Source organism: Chenopodium album, chromosome 3 (assembly GCF_948465745.1).
Source record: "Chenopodium album chromosome 3, dcCheAlbu1.1, whole genome shotgun sequence".
NCBI lineage: Eukaryota > Viridiplantae > Streptophyta > Magnoliopsida > Caryophyllales > Amaranthaceae > Chenopodium > Chenopodium album.
Window position 1 is genome coordinate 42,319,528 of NC_137836.1, and position 13,226 is coordinate 42,332,753.

At 46.9% G+C, this 13,226-nt stretch overlaps 1 long non-coding RNA gene across 1 annotated transcript; it reads left to right on the forward strand.

Annotated features, from left to right (window-relative positions):
• Window positions 1-1,083, forward strand: LOC145613568 (uncharacterized). Its single transcript, XR_014106991.1, has 2 exons — window positions 1-279; window positions 792-1,083. It is a non-coding gene; the product is annotated as an uncharacterized LOC145613568 (long non-coding RNA).
• The last annotated feature ends 12,143 nt before the right edge of the window (window positions 1,084-13,226 follow it).

Genomic DNA, 13,226 nt, shown 5'->3' on the forward strand with positions numbered 1-13,226 from the left:
TCTCTCCTCTAAGTTCTAACTTCATCCCTCAATTACACCATGTTCTATTGCCATCATCACCTCCAAGGCTCCAACCCGCAGTAGATTAAAGCAAATCAAAACCCTCGTTTATCACCATCATGGCAGCCCCTTCAACCTTGGTTTGTCCGCGGTGGGTTGATCTAATTCTTTCCACGAACTAACACCGTCGATCGAGTCGGAGAACCCTAATTTTGTGTTCGAATTTCGATGTACAAATGTTGCAATAAAACTCATTGAGAAGTGTATAGATGCAATAAGGTATATCAATATTAGTCTCATTTGTGTTCTAATTTCAATGTTCAAATTCGCTTTTTGGCTGTTTTAAAGTGATTGATATGATTTTTTTTTTTGCTTATTTTCTGATCTAAAGTTCATGATTTCATTCTTTTTCAGATATCTGATCTGATTTTCATTTTAATATTTCGTTTTACTTCTCAATTGTTTTAGATCTGTGGGTTTTTGGTGCGGTTTCTCATGGGTTTGGTTTTCAAGTTATAACCTCTGATTTTATCAATTTTCTATTGATATTTTACTTTAGATTTTATTCTAATTTGAATTTCTGTTTTTCACTTTATCATTTCGTTTTAAGTATCCATTGTTAATTTTAAATCTCAAACTTCTTATTTACACCTTTATATTTGGTTTAATTTTTATTTTTTATTAAGTAAATTGGAGTACTCACAATAGAAATAATTATGTATCGTTTTTTTTAATTGCGGTGTTGGTTCTTGGTTGTTGTTTTGATTTTTGGGTGGTTTATTCGTGAGCAGGGGTGTGGGTTGCGGCTGCTCTGATTAAAGTGGTGGTTGTCTGAATTGTTGCTGGATAAATTAGACGCGGGTGCAAAGGAGGTGGTTGTATCGCTGATTGGGGCGGTGCTCGGAGGTGTTGCTGGCTTTTGGTGTTAAATTAACTGATAATAGCAGTGGTGGTCGTCTAAAATTGTACTAGCATTAAAATTGTTTTATAATTCATTATGGTGTTTTTATTAATTTTCCATGTGTACTATAGCTTAATTGTATCAATATTCCTTTTTTTTTTTAATGTAATTAATATTTCGTATCATTTTTTTATTAAACTAACGATGTAATCAAATGCGATTTGAGTATCATACTTCGTACATACAAGTACTAGTCTTTTATTTATCACTAAATGCAGTTATTATTGTTATTACTAATCATTAATTAATTAATAAATAATAATATTATTAATATTATTATTATTATTATTATTATTATTATTATTATTATTATTATTATTTTTTAATAAAAAAAGGAAAACAAAATTGTCATCTATTATAGGCGTTCTGAAACTATACAAATAGAGAACGCTTTTCTTAAGATGACAGTTCTATTTTCCATGTTGTTTATATATTTTGTACATAGTATAAGAATCGTCTATTCAAGATAGGCGTTTTGTATTGTAATGTATACATAACGCCTCAAATAGGCGTCTAGTATACTTTATTAAGGCACCCTAGTTGAAGAACGCTTCTAAAGTTTTCTATATTGCTTATTTCAGGCGTTCTCTTTTGCGTATTTTGTGGTAGTGAAGAATGAGAAAGGAATTCGAGGCTTCATTGGAAGGCTGTAATATATAAGTAGGTTCATATCAAAACTCACAGTGATATGTAAACCTGTTTCGGGGGTTTTTGTCCCTTGGGAGAGTTACAACACTGAGACTGGATTCAGCAAAGGACGCCTGTACCTGCAAAGCAAACGGGCCGCCGGATGGTAAAGTTTATCTGCTCGGATTCCAAGCTCAGGTAAAGTGCTGTGTGTTCCTTGAAAACGACAATTCTATGATAAGTGACGTGTTGTCTCGTATTGCGTGTATATTCTCTGTCTTGTCATAAATGTAAGAATGTCCCTATTTATAGGGTCCTTTTGAAAAGTGTGCCCCTCCTAGGATCTGGTGACCTAGGAATTAGGTCACGCCGTTTTGCGGCGCCTCGAGATTTGGGCCTTTGAAGGCCACCATCCCAGGGGCAATGCCTGAGTGACTCGTGTCACTGAGCCCAAAAGGTTTTTGGGCCCCTTTTGGGTGACACGTGTCGCCATCTGGATGGTCCATGCTGGATCATCAGTCTGCGTAGGACAGAGGATTGTCCGCCCTCCACGTGTCATCATTCCATAGGTCCAAATGGCACCTCTTTGGAGGACACGTGGCGCTTTCTGATTGGGCCACCTGGCCGGGTAAAAAATACCCAAATCATTTGCCCCTCACAGGGGTCATGTGCATTGCACGTGACACCTGTGACAGGTGTCAGTATCTGAATGGTCAGATTCAAAAAGTTACTGTTGGAGGGAAAATTTTTAGGGTTTTAGCCCCCTATAAATAGTGAGGTTTGACCCCCCCCCCCCCTTGGATTCACACCTTTGCGAATCTTTGGAGAATCTTGGACTTTTTGACTTAAAGAATCTCAAAATTCCCTAAGCGTTTTCACTTTTCAAGCATCCGACACTCGGCCAACTGTCCGATCGTTCTTCAGTCAACCAAGCGTCTTTCACCCTTCTTCTAAAGGTAACGCCTGTTTTTTTTTCTTTTACTCTTCATTTTTTCTTTGTTTTCGAAAAAATGGTTACCCAATCACATGCGGCACGGAATAGGATAGTGATCAACCGGTCACCAGGGACGGCTGAATCTAGAACTAGCAGTGTCGAATGCTTGGCCAAGGACCCTGCTTTGCGAACTTCTCCGAATCCGACCGTTTCCGTGTCTGTGCAGGACACTATGGCCAGAACCAAAAGAACAGCAAGACAATGTAGCTCCGATGGGATTTTCTACCATTCGGATGGGTCGACAGTTTATTCAGACGGCTCAATAAGGGTGCCTCAAAGTGAGCTGTCGGAACATCCTGACAGCCCTTCTTATCTTCCTCCAACCCCCACCTATTACCATTCGCCCACATCTAGTGGAACTCCCAGTGATGGAATCCTGGGGGAGGCGGATGAAGAATATCTACCCGGGCCTTCTGAACAGGCGCTGGAAGAGAGTCTGGGGGAGGACCCCGCTGGCACCAGTCGGCGGTCCCCTAGCTCTGATGAGAGCTATGATGACGAGTCGGCCTCGTCATCTTCTTCAGAGAACGCCTCCATAACTTCAGAGGAAGCAGGAACGAAAATAGATTCTGCCAGGGAGTCCCTGGCAGTGGATAAGGGGGAAAGCTGGGCCGAGCCGAGCGCTTCCAGGCGCTTGGAGAGAGCCCCCTACTATCATCATGTTCCGCCCAGCAGGCGAAGCTCCATGGCATCCGGCCTTGCCAATTTTAGGCGCAAGGTCGTTCTAGGCTATGGCTATACTTTATCGGTCCCTAACGAGGGCGACACCATTACCTGGCCGAGCCTGGCCAGCTATCAGGACAGAGCATTCGGCTGCTATGAAGTGGCCTTCCAAGCTGGCCTCCGCTTCCCTCTCCATCCGGCCGTGGAGAAGATCTTGGATGGATACCAACTGGGTATCTGGCAACTTGTACCCAACTCCTGGATTAATATTCTGGGGTACGTTGCCGCCTGTGAGATGCTGCAGGTGGAGGCGAGCTTTGAAGCGTTCGCCCACATGCAGTATCTGAGCAGGGCGCCTGCTAGGGGCGGCAAAGGCTGGTACACCTTGACCACTTGCAAGGGGTACATGATGGCTGTTGGCAAAGAGAACAAGTGGAAAGACTGGAGGACTAAGTTTTACATAGTCAAGTCTGCCGACAGCCGCCTGAACCAAAAGTATAACAGGTGGAATAAGAATCCACCTCTCCTAGCAGGCAGGAGTGCATTGCCGCCTCTTCCTAGGCGGGCAAAGGAGGAGATCATGGACCAGGGGTTGTTTACCGTGTCCGTGTGGACGAATGATGAGGGGGACAAGGAGGTCACCCCCCAATGCTATCTCCCTTTGTACAAATGGTTTGAAGAGGGAACGTTCTTAGCCGCCTGTGGGCTAAGCTCTGAAATGTCGAGAGGTAGTCGGCCGTCTGTTTAATATGCAATTTCATTTTGCTTTTCAATACTTGTTTGATGGTGCTAACACTTGTTCATTTTTGCAGACAAGGCAATGGAGAAGCTCTCGGCCACAAGGAAGCCGGCTGTATCTGCTGCTCGATACAGATCGAATGTCTTAAACAGGGCAGAGGCAACCACCCACACCAAAGTGGATGAGCAGAAAACTGGCGGCACCCCCAAGGTGGGAAAGTGTTATACTTATCATTTCTGACCAATGTTAAATTTGTCCGAATGATTTCTAAATTGTTTTATCTTGCGTTGATGTAGGGTGCCCCTACCAAATCTCCCTCAAAACCATCCGACCCTAAGATCCAAAAGACAAGGGCGGGTGATGTGAGCGCATCTGGCAAGGGCGGCCGGAAGCACATTGCTCACAAGCCCAAGAAAGGCCCAGACGCCTCTTCTCTCGAAGCTGATAGGGGGATTAGCAAACCGGATGTCCAGAGGACATCAAAGAGTGGCTTCAAGCAACCCACCACTGCTGTCGGCTCAGCAGGAAAGAGGGGGAGTCTGGGGAAAGAGGAGGAACCAAAGGACGACGGTAAAAACCATTCGCCTTTCTTGTTCTTCCATTTAGATATACTTGTGTTATTTTTCTAACTCTCTTTCCTTCTCAGTCCCTTTGCAGAGGCCGACTGTAATCCAGATGGCCAAGTCCATGATGAGGGCGGTTGATCCTGACGACAAAGCGTCTGTTAGAGGAGTCGGCACTCTGGACTTGGATGGCATCTTGGGAAACCTCTGCGAGGTATGAGTCTTAACTTAAGAAATTCAATTCTTTTTTTTTTTTTTTTTTTTTTTTGCTCAAATCTTTATCCGCCTGGTTTTAACCATTCGGCTCTTTTTGCAGGCCATGCTGCGCGTCCAAGGGCTCAGGCAACCTCTCAAGGAGAAGTCCAAAGAGGTAACAGCCGCTAAAGCTCGGGCCGAGTCCGCCTTGGATCGAGCTCAATTTGATATTGCTCAAAATGAGTTTCTGACGCTTGATATGATGTATTCGCAGGCGGAAGCCAATATGCAGGTGAAGAAGGACCTGGACTCGGCCCGCCTGCGCATCACTTCCCTTAAGAAAGAAATCACAAATCTTAAGGAGAAGCTCGAGCCTCTTCAGGATGCCAAGGAAAAGGCCGAGAGAGCCAAGCAGAGGGTGGGCCGCCTGGAGCAGTGCCTCACCAACCAGGAGCATCAGCTGAAGACCAAGTTTGAGTCCGTGGCTGAACAAGAGAGAGAGGCTCTAGTTAAGCAAATGATGAGCGACTATGATGCCATCATGCGGGACACTTGGGCGGCTGTGCAGCCGGACTCGGACTATCAGACTTGGAAATCCAAGTTTGATGCCAGCAAAGCATTCGACGCTCGCCTTCTTGAAGAGGCTGAGAATGCGGCTAAGGATGCTGCTGAGGCCGAGGAAAGCTCTAGGTCCGACTCTTCTGGTGGAGAGGAGGAAGATCAGGCGGAGGGACAAGAGAAAAATGATGACGAGCAGCCGAAGGACAACAGGTCGGCTACCAATGAAGAGGCTCTCCCCTGATCACTTAAGCTTTTTATCTTTTCTGCGGCTGAATAGCCATGTACTTGCTTTTCCGGCCTGCGTGCCGAGTATTGATGTATCTTTACCGACCGTGGGGTCGGGTACTTTGAAAATTTCTCTTGCTATGCCAGAAACAATCTCAACCAGTCGTCTGTTGGCGATTGGTCTTTTTAATTTAAATCATTCGGCCATTTGGCTGAGTTTATTCATACTGTTGTCCGTTGCATTTTTTAATTTTTCATTGCATGTTTTTGGCTAAGTATTACAACCTGTGTACCATGCGAATGTTCTTGCCCCTGGACGGATGTCGAGTGGTTTTGGTTTATTGGATTGATTGACTTAGAAATTATTGATACTTAGAAGAGTATTCATGGTTTCTAAGTCAATCAATCACTATGGTGATTGCCCCAAACCACTCGGCAGACGTCCATCCAGAATTGGCAACTATAAAGTTTTCATTCGGCCATTGGCTCAAACAAAACTCAAATTTCCAACTTAGCAAATTTTGCTAGGGGAAACTTCCGCCTGTTTTGCCCCGTGAGCTGAAAACAGGCGCATCCGGCCATAGGCCTCTTTGAGATAAGATAATTTTATAACTTAGCAAATGTTCTTTAAAAAGAATTGTCCGCCTATCTTGCCCCAAAAGCAAAGAACAGGCGTCATCCGGTCAAAAGCCTCATTAGGTGCTTAAGTAGTTAACTTGTATATTAACAAGAATGTTCCGCCTGCTTTGCCCCTGGGCAAAAACAGGCGGATCCGGCTTACTGCCTCTTTAGCCTCTACTTGTGAAATAGTGACCATTTTTGAGCTGTGCTAGAACAGTTAGAAAATTCAGGCCTTTTAGATTTCACTTTCGATTAAAACAAATGACTGCGAATGCTGCCTTAGCATTCGGTAGGGCCGCTTGTTATATTTGTAGAGCAATGTGCCACCCAAATGGGAGATGATTCTCCTCGACGAATTCGCCCGAATGGACGTCGCCGGTTATCTGACTCATGTTGGAGAACACGGTCATACTCATGTTGGAGCAGACTGTGACCATTCGGTCTCTTTTTGTTTACTAATATCCGGCCATGGGCCTCATCATGATTTTATCTGGCCTTAGGCCTCTTAAATGGTTGGGTAAATATTAGTTAAGTGTCGATATTAACTTAATGAATTTCGTAGGAATGACTGTTCTAAAGCAATCGGCTCCTTCAGAAGGATTGGGGCGTCTGTTGTTGGGACAGACACTTTCCAAACGCATTGGCCGTTTGTATTTTGTACAGGCGACACTAAGAAACTTAAATAAAAAGACAAGTTGGGAAATGAAGGCATATTCTCATTAACAAAACTTGAGATAACAAATTTGAGGTATTTACATTCGTACTTAGAAGTAATACTTTTTCAAGTTGTCTACATTCCAAGCTCTAGGAAGCTGCCTGCCGTCTGGGTCTTCCAGGCGGTAGGTGTCGTCTCTTACTTCCTCACAGATTCGGTAGGGGCCTTCCCAATTTGGGGTTAGCTTTCCCTGCTCATTTGCCCTACCGACTGCCTCCATTTTCCGTAGCACAAAGTCCCCCACTTTGAGAGGACGCTTGTGTACTCTTTTGTTGTAAGCCCGAGTCATTCTCAGAAAATATATGTCATGACGCAAGGCAGCATTGCCCCTGCGCTCTAGAAGTGAGTCCAATGCTAGGCGCATGGCCTCCCAGTTCGCCTCTTCATCATATAGCATGATTCGAAGAGTCGGCTCATAGTGCTCAATGGGCAGAACAGCTTCTGCTCCATACACCATGAGGAATGGGGTTTCTCCAGTTGCCCCTTTAGCAGTCGTTCTGATGGACCAGAGGACGTGTGGTAATTCATCCGCCCAGAGACCACCAGCCCGTTCAATCTTCTTTTTAATCCCATCTGAGATTAACTTGTTGAAGGCTTCGACCTGGCTGTTCGCTTGAGGCCGGCTGACTGATGCAAAGAAGCTTGAGACCCCCTGGTCTCCCAGCCAAGTCTTTAGTTGAGGCGTCTCAAATTGAGGACCATTGTCAAAAACCATAGACATGGGCACTCCGAAACGAGTAATTATGTTCCTCCAGATGAAGGAAATGACGTCTTTAGTCTTGATTTTTTTGACTGCCTCCGCCTCTACCCACTTGGTAAAGTAATCCACAGCTACCAGTATATAGCGCTTGCCGCCTGGTGCAGTTGTATATGGCCCCAGAATGTCCATGCCCTATTTGGCAAAAGGTATTGGGCTGTGGATGGCCGTCAGGTCTGTAGCCGGACGATGGATGAGCTTGCCAAATTTTTGGCACTTGTCACATTTTTTTACCATTTCCATTGCATCTGACTCCAGAGTCGGCCAGAAGTAAAGCCGCCTGGCCTTGGCAGCGAGGGATCTGTCGCCTATATGAGAGGCGCAGAATCCCGAATGCAACTCTTCGAGGACTTCCTTACCCTTCTCAGGGGTAACACACTTCAACAGGGGTTTCAAAAAACCAGCCCGGAAGAGTTCTCCTTGTCGCAACTCGAAGTTAGCCGCTCGTTTTTTCAGAACAGCCGCCTCCTGTGGTGAGTTAGGGAGCGTGCCGTCTGCAAGATAGGCCCGGATGCTGTCCATCTAGGTTGAGCTTCGGTCAAGAATTTCAATGGGGTTTTCCTCAGATATACTTCTTCTTTCCATGACCTCCTAGAAAACTGACCGAGGCGTTTCACAGGAGGCAGATGATACCTGCTTGGACAGAGCATCCGCCTGATTGTTTGAAGACCTGGGCACTTGGGTTAGATGGAATTCTTCAAGTGTCCCAACTTTACTCTTGACCGCCTGCAAATATTTTATCATGGCCGGATGAGTGGCCTCGTACGTTCCATTAACTTGGAGTACGACCAGTTGAGAATCAGAGCAGGCGGCTATCTTCTTTGCCCCTGCCGCCTTGCAGTACCGAATGCCGGCCAGCAGGGCCTCATACTCGGCCTCATTGTTAGAGACCAGGAACTTGAACCGTAGTGCGTATTCGTACATATCTCCTTCAGGAGACTGACAGATAATCCCTGCACCACAGCCGTTCACAGTGGAGCTCCCATCCACATACACTTTCCAAACCTGGTCTGTATTGTCCGGTGCAACCGACCTTGTCATTTCGACAATAAAGTCAGTGAATGCTTGTCCCTTTATTGCCTTCCTTGGTTCGTAAGTTATTTCTAGTCCTTGAATTTCAATCGCCCATTTGAGCATTCGTCCAGAAGACTCCAAGGTTGTGAGTGGTCGTTAGATCGGTTGGTCAGTATAGACTTCTACCGCATGCGCCAAGAAGTAGGGTTTAAGCTTCTTGACGACCATGTAAAGGGCAAGGCCGAATTTCTCAACCATGGGGTACCGAAGCTCCGCGTTTCTCAGAACATGGATAATGAAATACACCGGGAGCTGGATGTCGTCTCTTTTAGCTAAGAGAACGGCACTAAGGGCAGAGACACGGCTAAGTACATGAAGAGCTTCTCTTTGGGCAAAGGACTGACAAGCCTCGGCAAAGAGTGCAAATGAGTTTTCAGCTTTTGAAAGGCCGCCTCTGCATCATCCCCCCATTCAAAGTTGGTCTTCTTTTTGATTGCCTGGAAGAAGTAGAGACACTTGTCGCCTGACCGACTGAGGAATCTTCCCAAGGCCGCCAGACAACCTGTTAGTTTTTGCACTTCCTTCACAGTACGGGGCGACTACATGTCACTTACCGCCTGTATTTTCTCAGGGTTGGCCTCTATTCCTCTTTGGTGAATCAAAAATCCGAGAAACTTCCCAGACTCAACACCAAAGACACACTTTTTTGGGTTTAGCATGACCTTGTGCCGCCTGAGTGTGGCTAATGTTTCTCGGAGATCAGCAAGATGATCCGCCTGTTGTTTTGATTTGACTATCATGTCATTAATGTACGCCTCTACATTCCTTCCGATTTGATTAATGAAGACCGTGTTAATCATTCGTTGAAAAGTAGCAGGCGCATTCTTCAAACCAAACGGCATCACCGTATAACAGAACAACCCCTGATCAGTGACGAATGTCGTCTTTTCTTGATCTTTTTTCCACAGGGGGATCTGATGGAAACCTGAATAGGCGTCCATAAAACTCATCAAGGCATGTCCGGCTGTTGAATCGACCAGACGGTCGATCTTAGGCAATGGATAGCTATCCTTTGGACATGCCTTGTTGAGGTCTGTGTAGTCAACACACATCCGCCAAGTTCCATTCGGCTTTTTTACTAACACAACGTTAGCTACCCACTCAGGGAAATTGCACGGCCGAATGAACTTGGCATCTAACAGCTTTTTTACTTCGGCAGCTGCCGCCTGACTTCTTTCTTCGCCGTGGTTTCTTTTGTTTTGCCGGATGGGCTTCTTTTTAGGATCCACGGCGAGTTTGTGGACAGCGAGATCCGGGCTGATGCCTGGCATCTCCTCCACTTCAAAGGCAAAGATGTCTTTGAATTCCCTCAGCAGCTGGTGAAGGCTTTCACCCAGCTTTGCAAATGCAACCATCCCCACCTTAACAGTCCGCTCTGGACGGCTGTTGTCCAGAGGGATATCAATGTGTTCACCAGCAGGCTGAGGACGGAGGTCATCCGACCGTTCCCCGGTCAGTGATTGCTATTGTTTTTCTTTTTTGACCACCACCAGCTGATCAGTCTTTCTTTTCTTTCCGGCTGGTGGGGCCGACTGTTCTTCCTCGACATCGTCGAGGTCGATTGTTTGCTTGCCCCGACCGGATGCTACGGCCGCGGGCTTGACGTCCGAGAGGTAACACTCTCGAGCCGTCTTTTGGTCCCCATTAAGGGAGCCGACTGTTCCATCATCCTTCTCATACTTGAGTAGCATGAGAGCAGGGATGATGACGGCCTTACACTCGTTAAGAGTGGGACGGCCAAAGATGAGGTTGTAAGCTATGAGCTCTTCAACCACTAGGAAACGGATTGTCACGTGCCGACCGTCTCCCCTGCTTCCCAGGCGGACAGGTAGGTCAATTCGTCCGACTGGATGCACAAGTCCTCCCCCAAACCCAACAAGGGTGTGGGTGACCTCCATCATGCTATCCGGTTTGTACTTGAGATTGGATAAGCATTTGAGGCTGATTGGGTCAGAGGATCTTCCTGTGTCAATAAGAATTAGGCCAACCAACTTGTTGGCGAACTTGCACTCAATGACAACAGGGTCATCATGCGGCCGACGGACTTTGCCTCTGTCCTGCTAGGTGATGACAACTTTAGGGAAGGTGGATATGCCTGCCGCATCCCCTTCCTCAACAGAGTTGACCATCTTTCTCAGATGGTCCTTGGTGCCCCGAATGGTCGGGCCACCGCCGGCAAATCCGCCTGCTATGGTGTATACCGGATCTTCATCAGTTTCGGCACTCACAGCAGGCTGGGGAGTCTTTTTCTTGGACTGCCCCGAATTTTCCTTTGAAGTCACCTTGGACTTCACGTAGGACTTCAGCTGTCCTTTGTCGGCCAGACGGTCGAGCTCCTGCTTGAGACTAAAGTAGTCGTTCGTGTCATGGCCAACATCCTCATGGAAATGGCAATGCTTGTTTTTGTTCTGATTTTCGGCGGAACCTATCATAGGAGTCGGCTTTTTAAGAGTCAGCCGATCCTTAATTTCCAAGAGGATGGAGCAGCAGTCCTTGTGGAATTCGTACCTTGGGACGTACGGTTTCCACTCCTTTTTCTTCTTCTGGGCCGGTTGATCAGAGTTATCAATGGCCCAGACTTGCTTTTTCTTTTTGCTCTCTTCTGGCTTAAGAGCCGGCTGAGAAGGCCGACTCTCTTTCTGCCGGTCGGACTTCTTATGGTCCGACTACTTATTGGAGGAGAAGAGTTCGGTCGCCTGTATATAGGCTTCCGCCTCTCGCAAGGCTCCTTGCAGAGTAAAGATTTGTTTGCGGACGAGTTCATACTTAAAAGTAGACCCGTCCTTCATACCCTTAAAGAAGTCTGTTTCGGACCAGATTGAACCGCCTGACGTAGGAACGCAAGCCTTCTCTATCTCCCTGCTGTACATTGCCCAAGTCAAGACTTGTCTTCTTGGCAGGGATGTTCATAGAGAAGTTTGAAGCAAACAAGAACGCAAGCGTCTTGAAGCTATTTATGCAACCAGCCGGCAGATTGCCAAACCACTGCTGGGCTATGCCCTTCAGGGTGGCTGGAAAGCAACGACACCATGCGGCATCATCCAACCCCTGTAAATACATGAGGTGGGTGTATGCTAGCAGGTGGTCTTCTGGGTTGGAGGTCCCGTCATAGGCTCCCACCAGAACATTTTTAACTTTAGCCGGCTGTACGGCTTCAGTTATTTCCCTGGAGAAAGCAGAGGGTTGATCTCCAAGGTGTTGCAGCCTAAACTGCCAGTCCATCGGCTGATAGCCGTATGCCGCCTGTCCTCCAAAGAGGGCAAGTTGCATGTAAGGTAAAACTGGCGCCTGGTACAATGGTTGTGCCATGTACTGGGCCGACTGAATCATATGAGGGCCAGACTGAACCCGTTGGCTGCTTGCTGGAGTCTCATGTACAGACTAGGAACACCTCGCAAAGATATTCCGAAAGCTATCATGATAAATCGACGTTGAAGCCGACTCTGATTGTTGGGTTCTCCTCTCCTCAATGTATTTCTAAGCGTCAGAGAACGTTTTCTTGCTACCATCCGGCTGTATGTGCCGGAAGGGTTTTTGGGAAACGGAGCCGAGTAAGGTCAAATTGGGGTCGGGCCTTCTCCTTAGGGGCAGGATGAGGAGTTGGCTGACGGTCCCTGACCGACTTCTGTTTGTCAGCTTGAGCTGGCTTCTTGGTCGACTGCTCCTTTCTAGGAGCAGGCGACTTCTTTGAGGCGAGTTGTTTGATTTCACCCCTAAGGCTGCTCAGGAGTGTCATTAGTTCATCTCGAGTGACGAGAGTCGATCCTGCCGCCTAGGAAGGATCAACTGGCCGCCCCGAGGGCTTCTTTGGCTGACCAGCAGTTTTGCTTGGCCCTGCCTAGTCATGATGGCGCTCCCGCCTTTCCTTACTGCGGATGCGTTTAGAGATGAGGGATCCATTTGGATCCACTAGGTTTCGACATCAGCGTCGTCACCTGAGTCATGATCCGTTTGGACCTCTACGTCTTCTGGAGGCCGATTGGCCTCTGGGTTCGGTACAGGTGCTTGTGAAGCCATTTCAGAGGTACTCTCCCCATAGACGGTGTCAAATGTTTCGGGGGTTTTTGTCCCTTGGGAGAGTTACAACACTGAGACTGGATTCAGCAAAGGACGCCTGTACCTACAAAGCAAACGGATCGCCAGATGGTTGGTGGTCCGCCTCCAATGATTAAGTTAGTAAGCGTTCGATAATAAAACGTGCGGAAGTAAAGTTTATCTGCTCGGATTCCAAGCTCAGGTAAAGTGTTGTGTGTTCCTTGAAAACGACAGCTCTATGATAAGTGACGTGTTGTCTCGTATTGCGTGTATATTCTCTGTCTTGTCATAAATGTAAGTATGTCCCTATTTATAGGGTCCTTTTGAAAAGTGTGCCCCTCCTAGGGTCTGGTGACCTAGGAATTAGGTCACGCCGTTTTGCGGCGCCTCGGGATTTGGGCCTTTGAAGGCCGCCATCCCAGGGGCAATGCCTGAGTGACACGTGCCACTGAGCCCAAAAGGTTTTTGGGCACCTTTTGGGTGACACGTGTCGCCA